At 46.3% G+C, this 12,136-nt stretch overlaps 1 protein-coding gene and 3 non-coding genes across 4 annotated transcripts in view; all 4 read right to left on the bottom strand.

The window, feature by feature from the left end:
- morf4l1 (mortality factor 4 like 1) overlaps positions 1–12,136 on the bottom strand; it is a 215,451-nt gene that overhangs the window by 77,664 nt on the left and 125,651 nt on the right. The gene's annotated exons all lie outside the window — the stretch shown is intronic.
- Positions 3,065–3,179, bottom strand: LOC147099920 (U5 spliceosomal RNA). The gene has a single exon (XR_015073867.1). It is a non-coding gene; the product is annotated as a U5 spliceosomal RNA (small nuclear RNA).
- LOC147099919 (U5 spliceosomal RNA) lies at positions 6,372–6,486 on the bottom strand. Its single transcript, XR_015073876.1, has one exon. It is a non-coding gene; the product is annotated as a U5 spliceosomal RNA (small nuclear RNA).
- On the bottom strand, positions 9,667–9,781 carry LOC147099918 (U5 spliceosomal RNA). Its single transcript, XR_015073875.1, has one exon. It is a non-coding gene; the product is annotated as a U5 spliceosomal RNA (small nuclear RNA).

Here is a 12,136-nt window from a genome sequence, read left to right as displayed (position 1 = left end):
ATCAGGAAAAGTAACTGAAATCTTCACCCTCTGTGAAAACCACTGTCAAGACAAGGAAGATTATTTTGCTTCTTTTTGGCCAAGAACTATGCACAGCATTATGGGTATGTAAATGAGCTCTGAGCTGTACGTGGGCTGGTCTTTCTGCAACATAGAAACATAGAAGAAAGGAGCAGGAGTAGGCCATTCGGCCCTTCGAGCCTGCTCCGCCATTCAATGAGATCATGGCTGATCATCCAAATTCAGTACCCTGTCCCTGCTTTCTCCCCATATCCCTTGATCCCTTTAGCCTCAAGAAATATATCCAACTCTTTCTTGAATATATTTAATGAACTGGCCTCCACCACCCTCTGTGGCAGAGAATTCCACAGGTTCACCACTCTCTGGGTGAAGAAATTCCTCCTCATTTCAGTCCTAAATGGCTTACCCCTTATCCTTAGACTATGACCCCTGGTTCTGGACTCCCCGGCCATCAGAAACATCCTTTCTGCATCTAGTCTGTCCAGACCTGACAGAATTTTATAGGTTTCGATGAGATCCCCTCTCAATCTTCTAAACTCCAGTGAGTACAAGCCCAATCGACACAATCTCTCCTCGTACGTCATTCCTGCCATCCCAGGTATCAGCCTGGTGAATCTTCGCTGCACTCCCTCCATGGCAAGAACGTCCTTCCTCAGGTAAGGTGACCAAAACTGCACACAATACTCAAGGTGCGGTCTCACCAAGGCCCTGTACAACTGCAGCAAGACATCCTTGTTCTTGTACTCGAACCCTCTTGCTACGAAGGCCAACATACCATTTGCCTTCTTAACCGCCTGCTGCACCTGCATGCTTACCTTCAGCGACTGGTGCACAATAACACCCAGGTCTCTTTGCACTTCCCCTTCTCCCAATCTATTGCCATTCAAATAATAATCTGCCTTCCTGTTTTTGCCACCAAAGTGGATAACCTCACATTTATCCACATTATAGTGCATTTGCCATGTTTCTGCCCAATCACCCAACCTGTCCAAATCGTACTGGAGTTTCACGACATCCTCCTCACAGCTTACTCTCCCACCCAGCTTTGTGTCCTCTGCAAATTTGGAGATATTACATCCAATTCCCTCGTCCAGATCATTAATATATATTGTGAACAGCTGGGGTCCTAGGACCGATCCTTGCGGTACCCCACTAGTCACTGCCTGCCACTCGGAAAACGACCCGTTTATTCCAACTCTTTGCTTTCTGTCCGCCAACCAGTTCTCTATCCAAGTCAATACCTTGCCCCCAATCCCATGTGCCTTAATTTTGCACGCTAATCTCTTATGTGGGACCTTATCGAAAGCCTTCTGAAAGTCCAAATACACCACATCCACTGGTTCTCCCTTATCTATTTCGATTCTTAAAATAGTCACTAATAAATCTAATAAGGATTTCAGGAGAAACTTCTTTATCCAGAAAGTGGTGAGAACAGGAACTCGCTGCCACAGGGAGTGGTTGAGGTGAATAGTACAGATGCATTTAAGGGGAAGCTGGATAAACCTGGATGAGTGCAGCTCCAACAACACTCACCAAGCTCGACACCATCCAGGACAAAGCAGCCGCTTGATTGTCACCCCATTCACCACCTTAAACATTCACATCCTCCACCACCGGCGCACCGTGGCTGCAGTGTGTACCATCTACACGATGCACTGCAGCAACTCGCCAAGGCTTCTTCGGCAGCAGCTCCCAAACCCGCGACCTCTACTGCAGGCGCATGGGAACACCACCACCTCCAAGTTCCCCTCCAAGTCACACACCATCCTGACATGGAAATATATTGCCAATCCTTCATCGTCGCTGGGTCAAAATCCTGGAACTCCCTCCCTAACAGCACTGTGGGAGCACCTTCACCACACGGACTGCAGCGGTTCAAGAAGGTGGCTCACTGCCACCTTCTCAAGGGCAATTAGGGATGGGCAATAAATGCTGACCTTGCCAGCGACGCCCACATCCCAGAAACTAGACTTGTTGATGTATCCATGCTGTTAATTTTAACTCTTGATCCATAAAATATCGGTGTTGCTCTTTCATTTACACACCTTGTTTCGGAATGACCCAAAGCAAGAATTGAAGTAGGTCTACCTGGGGAATGAGGTAGGTCAAGTGGAGCAAGTGTCAGCAGGTGAAAATTTAGGGAACAGTGATCATAATATCAGGGACAGGGAGCAATCTAGAGTAAAAATGTTTAACTAGGGGAAAGCCAATTTCAGTGGGATGAGAACGGATCTGGCCCGGGTAAACTGGAATCAAAGATTGACAGGCAAAACTGTAGTGGAACAATGGGCTGCCTTTAAAGAGGAATAGTTCGGGTACAATCGAGGTACATTCCCACAAGGGAGAAAGGTAGGGCAAATAAAATCAGACATCCCTGGATGACGAAACAGATAGAGAATATGATGAAGTAGAAAAACCAGAGTGTACTGATTGAACAGATTCAGCTCCTCACACTTAAAGAGGAAATAGTTCGGGTACAATCGAGGTACATTCCGTAGGGGTGACCCCGAGCTTCCGGTCGCCTGTCATTTTAATTCACCGCTCCATTCCCACTCGGACCTCACCGTCCTTGGCCTCTTGCATTGTTCCACGGAAGCTCAACGTAAACTCAAAGAACAGCACCTCATCTTCCGATTAGGCACTTTGCAGCTTTCCGGACTCAATATCGAGTTCAACAATTTCAGATCATAACCTCGGTCCCTATTACATTTTTACTTATATTTGTTTCCCCCCCCTTTCCTTTTTTTCTCTCTCCCACATGGCAGCTGTCTCTCATCCTGCCAATACATTTCACACCTAATCTGAGCCATCTTTTGTCTCCACTGTCCTATCACCATCTCGTCTCGTTTTGAATACCTCTTAATGTCTATTCACTTCTTTTGTTCTATCGCAGCCCTGCCTTGGATCTATTTCACTTCCTTTTCAGTTCTGAAAAAGGGTTCACCCGAAATGTCAACTATAACTTCTCTCCACAGATGTTGCCGGGCCTGCTGAGTTTTTCCAGCATTTGAATGAATATAAATCTTTCTTTCAGCATTTAGACAGCCCCACAAGAAGCAGGGCCTCAAAAAATTACTTCAAACTCAGAATGCTCCTCTCCACGGAAATCTTTAGTAAAAGGCGAAAGATTTATACGATTTGAAGAGAAACCAGAGTATACTAAATGATCAGATTCAGCTCCTCACACCCAGGCGGTGACACACCTCTTTAAGGTTGTACTGAGCTGTTGGAACTGATATACAGAGAAATCGTCTCACCGCAGATCAGGAAAAGTAACTGAAATCTTCACCCTCTGTGAAAACCACTGTCAAGACAAGGAAGATTATTTTGCTTCTTTTTGGCCAAGAACTATGCACAGCATTATGGGTATGTAAATGAGCTCTGAGCTGTACGTGGGCTGGTCTTACTGCAACATAGAAACATAGAAGAAAGGAGCAGGAGTAGGCCATTCGGCCCTTCGAGCCTGCTCCGCCATTCAATGAGATCATGGCTGATCATCCAAATTCAGTACCCTGTCCCTGCTTTCTCTCCATATCCCTTGATCCCTTTAGCCTCAAGAAATATATCCAACTCTTTCTTGAATATATTTAATGAACTGGCCTCCACCACCCTCTGTGGCAGAGAATTCCACAGGTTCACCACTCTCTGGGTGAAGAAATTCCTCCTCATTTCAGTCCTAAATGGCTTACCCCTTATCCTTAGACTATGACCCCTGGTTCTGGACTCCCCGGCCATCAGAAACATCCTTTCTGCATCTAGTCTGTCCAGACCTGACAGAATTTTATAGGTTTCGATGAGATCCCCTCTCAATCTTCTAAACTCCAGTGAGTACAAGCCCAATCGACACAATCTCTCCTCGTACGTCATTCCTGCCATCCCAGGTATCAGCCTGGTGAATCTTCGCTGCACTCCCTCCATGGCAAGAACGTCCTTCCTCAGGTAAGGTGACCAAAACTGCACACAATACTCAAGGTGCGGTCTCACCAAGGCCCTGTACAACTGCAGCAAGACATCCTTGTTCTTGTACTCGAACCCTCTTGCTACGAAGGCCAACATACCATTTGCCTTCTTAACCGCCTGCTGCACCTGCATGCTTACCTTCAGCGACTGGTGCACAATAACACCCAGGTCTCTTTGCACTTCCCCTTCTCCCAATCTATTGCCATTCAAATAATAATCTGCCTTCCTGTTTTTGCCACCAAAGTGGATAACCTCACATTTATCCACATTATAGTGCATTTGCCATGTTTCTGCCCAATCACCCAACCTGTCCAAATCGTACTGGAGTTTCACGACATCCTCCTCACAGCTTACTCTCCCACCCAGCTTTGTGTCCTCTGCAAATTTGGAGATATTACATCCAATTCCCTCGTCCAGATCATTAATATATATTGTGAACAGCTGGGGTCCTAGGACCGATCCTTGCGGTACCCCACTAGTCACTGCCTGCCACTCGGAAAACGACCCGTTTATTCCAACTCTTTGCTTTCTGTCCGCCAACCAGTTCTCTATCCAAGTCAATACCTTGCCCCCAATCCCATGTGCCTTAATTTTGCACGCTAATCTCTTATGTGGGACCTTATCGAAAGCCTTCTGAAAGTCCAAATACACCACATCCACTGGTTCTCCCTTATCTATTTCGATTCTTAAAATAGTCACTAATAAATCTAATAAGGATTTCAGGAGAAACTTGTTTATCCAGAAAGTGGTGAGAACAGGAACTCGCTGCCACAGGGAGTGGTTGAGGTGAATAGTACAGATGCATTTAAGGGGAAGCTGGATAAACCTGGATGAGTGCAGCTCCAACAACACTCACCAAGCTCGACACCATCCAGGACAAAGCAGCTGCTTGATTGTCACCCCATTCACCACCTTAAACATTCACATCCTCCACCACCGGCGCACCGTGGCTGCAGTGTGTACCATCTACAAGATGCACTGCAGCAACTCGCCAAGGCTTCTTCGGCAGCAGCTCCCAAACCCGCGACCTCTACTGCAGGCGCATGGGAACACCACCACCTCCAAGTTCCCCTCCAAGTCACACACCATCCTGACATGGAAATATATTGCCAATCCTTCATCGTCGCTGGGTCAAAATCCTGGAACTCCCTCCCTAACAGCACTGTGGGAGCACCTTCACCACACGGACTGCAGCGGTTCAAGAAGGTGGCTCACTGCCACCTTCTCAAGGGCAATTAGGGATGGGCAATAAATGCTGACCTTGCCAGCGACGCCCACATCCCAGAAACTAGACTTGTTGATGTATCCATGCTGTTAATTTTAACTCTTGATCCATAAAATATCAGTGTTGCTCTTTCATTTACACACCTTGTTTCGGAATGACCCAAAGCAAGAATTGAAGTAGGTCTACCTGGGGAATGAGGTAGGTCAAGTGGAGCAAGTGTCAGCAGGTGAACATTTAGGGAACAGTGATCATAATATCATAAGGTTTAGATTAGCTATGGAAAAGGACAGGGAGCAATCTAGAGTAAAAATGTTTAACTAGGGGAAAGCCAATTTCAGTGGGATGAGAACGGATCTGGCCCGGGTAAACTGGAATCAAAGATTGACAGGCAAAACTGTAGTGGAACAATGGGCTGCCTTTAAAGAGGAATAGTTCGGGTGCAATCGAGGTACATTCCCACGAGGGAGAAAGGTAGGGCAAATAAAATCAGACATCCCTGGATGACGAAACAGATAGAGAATATGATGAAGTAGAAAAACCAGAGTGTACTGATTGAACAGATTCAGCTCCTCACACTTAAAGAGGAAATAGTTCGGGTACAATCGAGGTACATTCCGTAAGGGTGACCCCGAGCTTCCGGTCGCCTGTCATTTTAATTCACCGCTCCATACCCACTCGGACCTCACCGTCCTTGGCCTCTTGCATTGTTCCACGGAAGCTCAACGTAAACTCAAAGAACAGCACCTCATCTTCCGATTAGGCACTTTGCAGCTTTCCGGACTCAATATCGAGTTCAACAATTTCAGATCATAACCTCGGTCCCTATTACATTTTTACTTATATTTGTTTCCCCCCCCTTTCCTTTTTTTCTCTCTCCCACATGGCAGCTGTCTCTCATCCTGCCAGTACATTTCACACCTAATCTGAGCCATCTTTTGTCTCCACTGTCCTATCACCATCTCGTCTCGTTTTGAATACCTCTTAATGTCTATTCACTTCTTTTGTTCTATCGCAGCCCTGCCTTGGATCTATTTCACTTCCTTTCCAGTTCTGAAAAAGGGTTCACCCGAAATGTCAACTATAACTTCTCTCCACGGATGTTGCCTGGCCTGCTGAGTTTTTCCAGCATTTGAATGAATATAAATCTTTCTTTCAGCATTTAGACAGCCCCACAAGAAGCAGGGCCTCAAAAAATTACTTCAAACTCGGAATGCTACTCTCCACGGAAATCTTTAGTAAAAGGCGAAAGATTTATACGATTTGAAGAGAAACCAGAGTATACTAAATGATCAGATTCAGCTCCTCACACCCAGGCGGTGACACACCTCTTTAAGGTTGTACTGAGCTGTTGGAACTGATATACAGAGAAATCGTCTCACCGCAGATCAGGAAAAGTAACTGAAATCTTCACCCTCTGTGAAAACCACTGTCAAGACAAGGAAGATTATTTTGCTTCTTTTTGGCCAAGAACTATGCACAGCATTATGGGTATGTAAATGAGCTCTGAGCTGTACGTGGGCTGGTCTTTCTGCAACATAGAAACATAGAAGAAAGGAGCAGGAGTAGGCCATTCGGCCCTTCGAGCCTGCTCCGCCATTCAATGAGATCATGGCTGATCATCCAAATTCAGTACCCTGTCCCTGCTTTCTCCCCATATCCCTTGATCCCTTTAGCCTCAAGAAATATATCCAACTCTTTCTTGAATATATTTAATGAACTGGCCTCCACCACCCTCTGTGGCAGAGAATTCCACAGGTTCACCACTCTCTGGGTGAAGAAATTCCTCCTCATTTCAGTCCTAAATGGCTTACCCCTTATCCTTAGACTATGACCCCTGGTTCTGGACTCCCCGGCCATCAGAAACATCCTTTCTGCATCTAGTCTGTCCAGACCTGACAGAATTTTATAGGTTTCGATGAGATCCCCTCTCAATCTTCTAAACTCCAGTGAGTACAAGCCCAATCGACACAATCTCTCCTCGTACGTCATTCCTGCCATCCCAGGTATCAGCCTGGTGAATCTTCGCTGCACTCCCTCCATGGCAAGAACGTCCTTCCTCAGGTAAGGTGACCAAAACTGCACACAATACTCAAGGTGCGGTCTCACCAAGGCCCTGTACAACTGCAGCAAGACATCCTTGTTCTTGTACTTGAACCCTCTTGCTACGAAGGCCAACATACCATTTGCCTTCTTAACCGCCTGCTGCACCTGCATGCTTACCTTCAGCGACTGGTGCACAATAACACCCAGGTCTCTTTGCACTTCCCCTTCTCCCAATCTATTGCCATTCAAATAATAATCTGCCTTCCTGTTTTTGCCACCAAAGTGGATAACCTCACATTTATCCACATTATAGTGCATTTGCCATGTTTCTGCCCAATCACCCAACCTGTCCAAATCGTACTGGAGTTTCACGACATCCTCCTCACAGCTTACTCTCCCACCCAGCTTTGTGTCCTCTGCAAATTTGGAGATATTACATCCAATTCCCTCGTCCAGATCATTAATATATATTGTGAACAGCTGGGGTCCTAGGACCGATCCTTGCGGTACCCCACTAGTCACTGCCTGCCACTCGGAAAACGACCCGTTTATTCCAACTCTTTGCTTTCTGTCCGCCAACCAGTTCTCTATCCAAGTCAATACCTTGCCCCCAATCCCATGTGCCTTAATTTTGCACGCTAATCTCTTATGTGGGACCTTATCGAAAGCCTTCTGAAAGTCCAAATACACCACATCCACTGGTTCTCCCTTATCTATTTCGATTCTTAAAATAGTCACTAATAAATCTAATAAGGATTTCAGGAGAAACTTGTTTATCCAGAAAGTGGTGAGAACAGGAACTCGCTGCCACAGGGAGTGGTTGAGGTGAATAGTACAGATGCATTTAAGGGGAAGCTGGATAAACCTGGATGAGTGCAGCTCCAACAACACTCACCAAGCTCGACACCATCCAGGACAAAGCAGCCGCTTGATTGTCACCCCATTCACCACCTTAAACATTCACATCCTCCACCACCGGCGCACCGTGGCTGCAGTGTGTACCATCTACAAGATGCACTGCAGCAACTCGCCAAGGCTTCTTCGGCAGCAGCTCCCAAACCCGCGACCTCTACTGCAGGCGCATGGGAACACCGCCACCTCCAAGTCACACACCATCCTGACATGGAAATATATTGCCAATCCTTCATCGTCGCTGGGTCAAAATCCTGGAACTCCCTCCCTAACAGCACTGTGGGAGCACCTTCACCACACGGACTGCAGCGGTTCAAGAAGGTGGCTCACTGCCACCTTCTCAAGGGCAATTAGGGATGGGCAATAAATGCTGACCTTGCCAGCGACGCCCACATCCCAGAAACTAGACTTGTTGATGTATCCATGCTGTTAATTTTAACTCTTGATCCATAAAATATCGGTGTTGCTCTTTCATTTACACACCTTGTTTCGGAATGACCCAAAGCAAGAATTGAAGTAGGTCTACCTGGGGAATGAGGTAGGTCAAGTGGAGCAAGTGTCAGCAGGTGAACATTTAGGGAACAGTGATCATAATATCATAAGGTTTAGATTAGCTATGGAAAAGGACAGGGAGCAATCTAGAGTAAAAATGTTTAACTAGGGGAAAGCCAATTTCAGTGGGATGAGAACGGATCTGGCCCGGGTAAACTGGAATCAAAGATTGACAGGCAAAACTGTAGTGGAACAATGGGCTGCCTTTAAAGAGGAATAGTTCGGGTACAATCGAGGTACATTCCCACGAGGGAGAAAGGTAGGGCAAATAAAATCAGACATCCCTGCATGACAAAACAGATAGAGGATATGATGAAGTAGAAAAACCAGAGTGTACTGATTGAACAGATTCAGCTCCTCACACTTAAAGAGGAAATAGTTCGGGTACAATCGAGGTACATTCCGTAAGGGTGACCCCGAGCTTCCGGTCGCCTGTCATTTTAATTCACCGCTCCATTCCCACTCGGACCTCACCGTCCTTGGCCTCTTGCATTGTTCCACGGAAGCTCAACGTAAACTCAAAGAACAGCACCTCATCTTCCGATTAGGCACTTTGCAGCTTTCCGGACTCAATATCGAGTTCAACAATTTCAGATCATAACCTCGGTCCCTATTACATTTTTACTTATATTTGTTTCCCCCCCCTTTCCTTTTTTTCTCTCTCCCACATGGCAGCTGTCTCTCATCCTGCCAGTACATTTCACACCTAATCTGAGCCATCTTTTGTCTCCACTGTCCTATCACCATCTCGTCTCGTTTTGAATACCTCTTAATGTCTATTCACTTCTTTTGTTCTATCGCAGCCCTGCCTTGGATCTATTTCACTTCCTTTCCAGTTCTGAAAAAGGGTTCACCCGAAATGTCAACTATAACTTCTCTCCACGGATGTTGCCTGGCCTGCTGAGTTTTTCCAGCATTTGAATGAATATAAATCTTTCTTTCAGCATTTAGACAGCCCCACAAGAAGCAGGGCCTCAAAAAATTACTTCAAACTCGGAATGCTACTCTCCACGGAAATCTTTAGTAAAAGGCGAAAGATTTATACGATTTGAAGAGAAACCAGAGTATACTAAATGATCAGATTCAGCTCCTCACACCCAGGCGGTGACACACCTCTTTAAGGTTGTACTGAGCTGTTGGAACTGATATACAGAGAAATCGTCTCACCGCAGATCAGGAAAAGTAACTGAAATCTTCACCCTCTGTGAAAACCACTGTCAAGACAAGGAAGATTATTTTGCTTCTTTTTGACCAAGAACTATGCACAGCATTATGGGTATGTAAATGAGCTCTGAGCTGTACGTGGGCTGGTCTTTCTGCAACATAGAAACATAGAAGAAAGGAGCAGGAGTAGGCCATTCGGCCCTTCGAGCCTGCTCCGCCATTCAATGAGATCATGGCTGATCATCCAAATTCAGTACCCTGTCCCTGCTTTCTCCCCATATCCCTTGATCCCTTTAGCCTCAAGAAATATATCCAACTCTTTCTTGAATATATTTAATGAACTGGCCTCCACCACCCTCTGTGGCAGAGAATTCCACAGGTTCACCACTCTCTGGGTGAAGAAATTCCTCCTCATTTCAGTCCTAAATGGCTTACCCCTTATCCTTAGACTATGACCCCTGGTTCTGGACTCCCCGGCCATCAGAAACATCCTTTCTGCATCTAGTCTGTCCAGACCTGACAGAATTTTATAGGTTTCGATGAGATCCCCTCTCAATCTTCTAAACTCCAGTGAGTACAAGCCCAATCGACACAATCTCTCCTCGTACGTCATTCCTGCCATCCCAGGTATCAGCCTGGTGAATCTTCGCTGCACTCCCTCCATGGCAAGAACGTCCTTCCTCAGGTAAGGTGACGAAAACTGCACACAATACTCAAGGTGCGGTCTCACCAAGGCCCTGTACAACTGCAGCAAGACATCCTTGTTCTTGTACTCGAACCCTCTTGCTACGAAGGCCAACATACCATTTGCCTTCTTAACCGCCTGCTGCACCTGCATGCTTACCTTCAGCGACTGGTGCACAATAACACCCAGGTCTCTTTGCACTTCCCCTTCTCCCAATCTATTGCCATTCAAATAATAATCTGCCTTCCTGTTTTTGCCACCAAAGTGGATAACCTCACATTTATCCACATTATAGTGCATTTGCCATGTTTCTGCCCAATCACCCAACCTGTCCAAATCGTACTGGAGTTTCACGACATCCTCCTCACAGCTTACTCTCCCACCCAGCTTTGTGTCCTCTGCAAATTTGGAGATATTACATCCAATTCCCTCGTCCAGATCATTAATATATATTGTGAACAGCTGGGGTCCTAGGACCGATCCTTGCGGTACCCCACTAGTCACTGCCTGCCACTCGGAAAACGACCCGTTTATTCCAACTCTTTGCTTTCTGTCCGCCAACCAGTTCTCTATCCAAGTCAATACCTTGCCCCCAATCCCATGTGCCTTAATTTTGCACGCTAATCTCTTATGTGGGACCTTATCGAAAGCCTTCTGAAAGTCCAAATACACCACATCCACTGGTTCTCCCTTATCTATTTCGATTCTTAAAATAGTCACTAATAAATCTAATAAGGATTTCAGGAGAAACTTCTTTATCCAGAAAGTGGTGAGAACAGGAACTCGCTGCCACAGGGAGTGGTTGAGGTGAATCGTACAGATGCATTTAAGGGGAAGCTGGATAAACCTGGATGAGTGCAGCTCCAACAACACTCACCAAGCTCGACACCATCCAGGACAAAGCAGCCGCTTGATTGTCACCCCATTCACCACCTTAAACATTCACATCCTCCACCACCGGCGCACCGTGGCTGCAGTGTGTACCATCTACAAGATGCACTGCAGCAACTCGCCAAGGCTTCTTCGGCAGCAGCTCCCAAACCCGCGACCTCTACTGCAGGCGCATGGGAACACCACCACCTCCAAGTTCCCCTCCAAGTCACACACCATCCTGACATGGAAATATATTGCCAATCCTTCATCGTCGCTGGGTCAAAATCCTGGAACTCCCTCCCTAACAGCACTGTGGGAGCACCTTCACCACACGGACTGCAGCGGTTCAAGAAAGTGGCTCACTGCCACCTTCTCAAGGGCAATTAGGGATGGGCAATAAATGCTGACCTTGCCAGCGACGCCCACATCCCAGAAACTAGACTTGTTGATGTATCCATGCTGTTAATTTTAACTCTTGATCCATAAAATATCGGTGTTGCTCTTTCATTTACACACCTTGTTTCGGAATGACCCAAAGCAAGAATTGAAGTAGGTCTACCTGGGGAATGAGGTAGGTCAAGTGGAGCAAGTGTCAGCAGGTGAACATTTAGGGAACAGTGATCATAATATCATAAGGTTTAGATTAGCTATGGAAAAGGACAGGGAGCAATCTAGAGTAAAAATGTTTAACTAGGGGAAAG

This window comes from Somniosus microcephalus, chromosome 27 (genome assembly GCF_052327205.1).
Source record: "Somniosus microcephalus isolate GS21.2 chromosome 27, FLI_Smic_1.0, whole genome shotgun sequence".
Taxonomy (NCBI): Eukaryota; Metazoa; Chordata; class Chondrichthyes; order Squaliformes; family Somniosidae; genus Somniosus; species Somniosus microcephalus.
The sequence above is the reverse complement of the archived record's forward strand: the minus strand, read 5'-3'. Positions and strand labels throughout refer to the sequence as shown.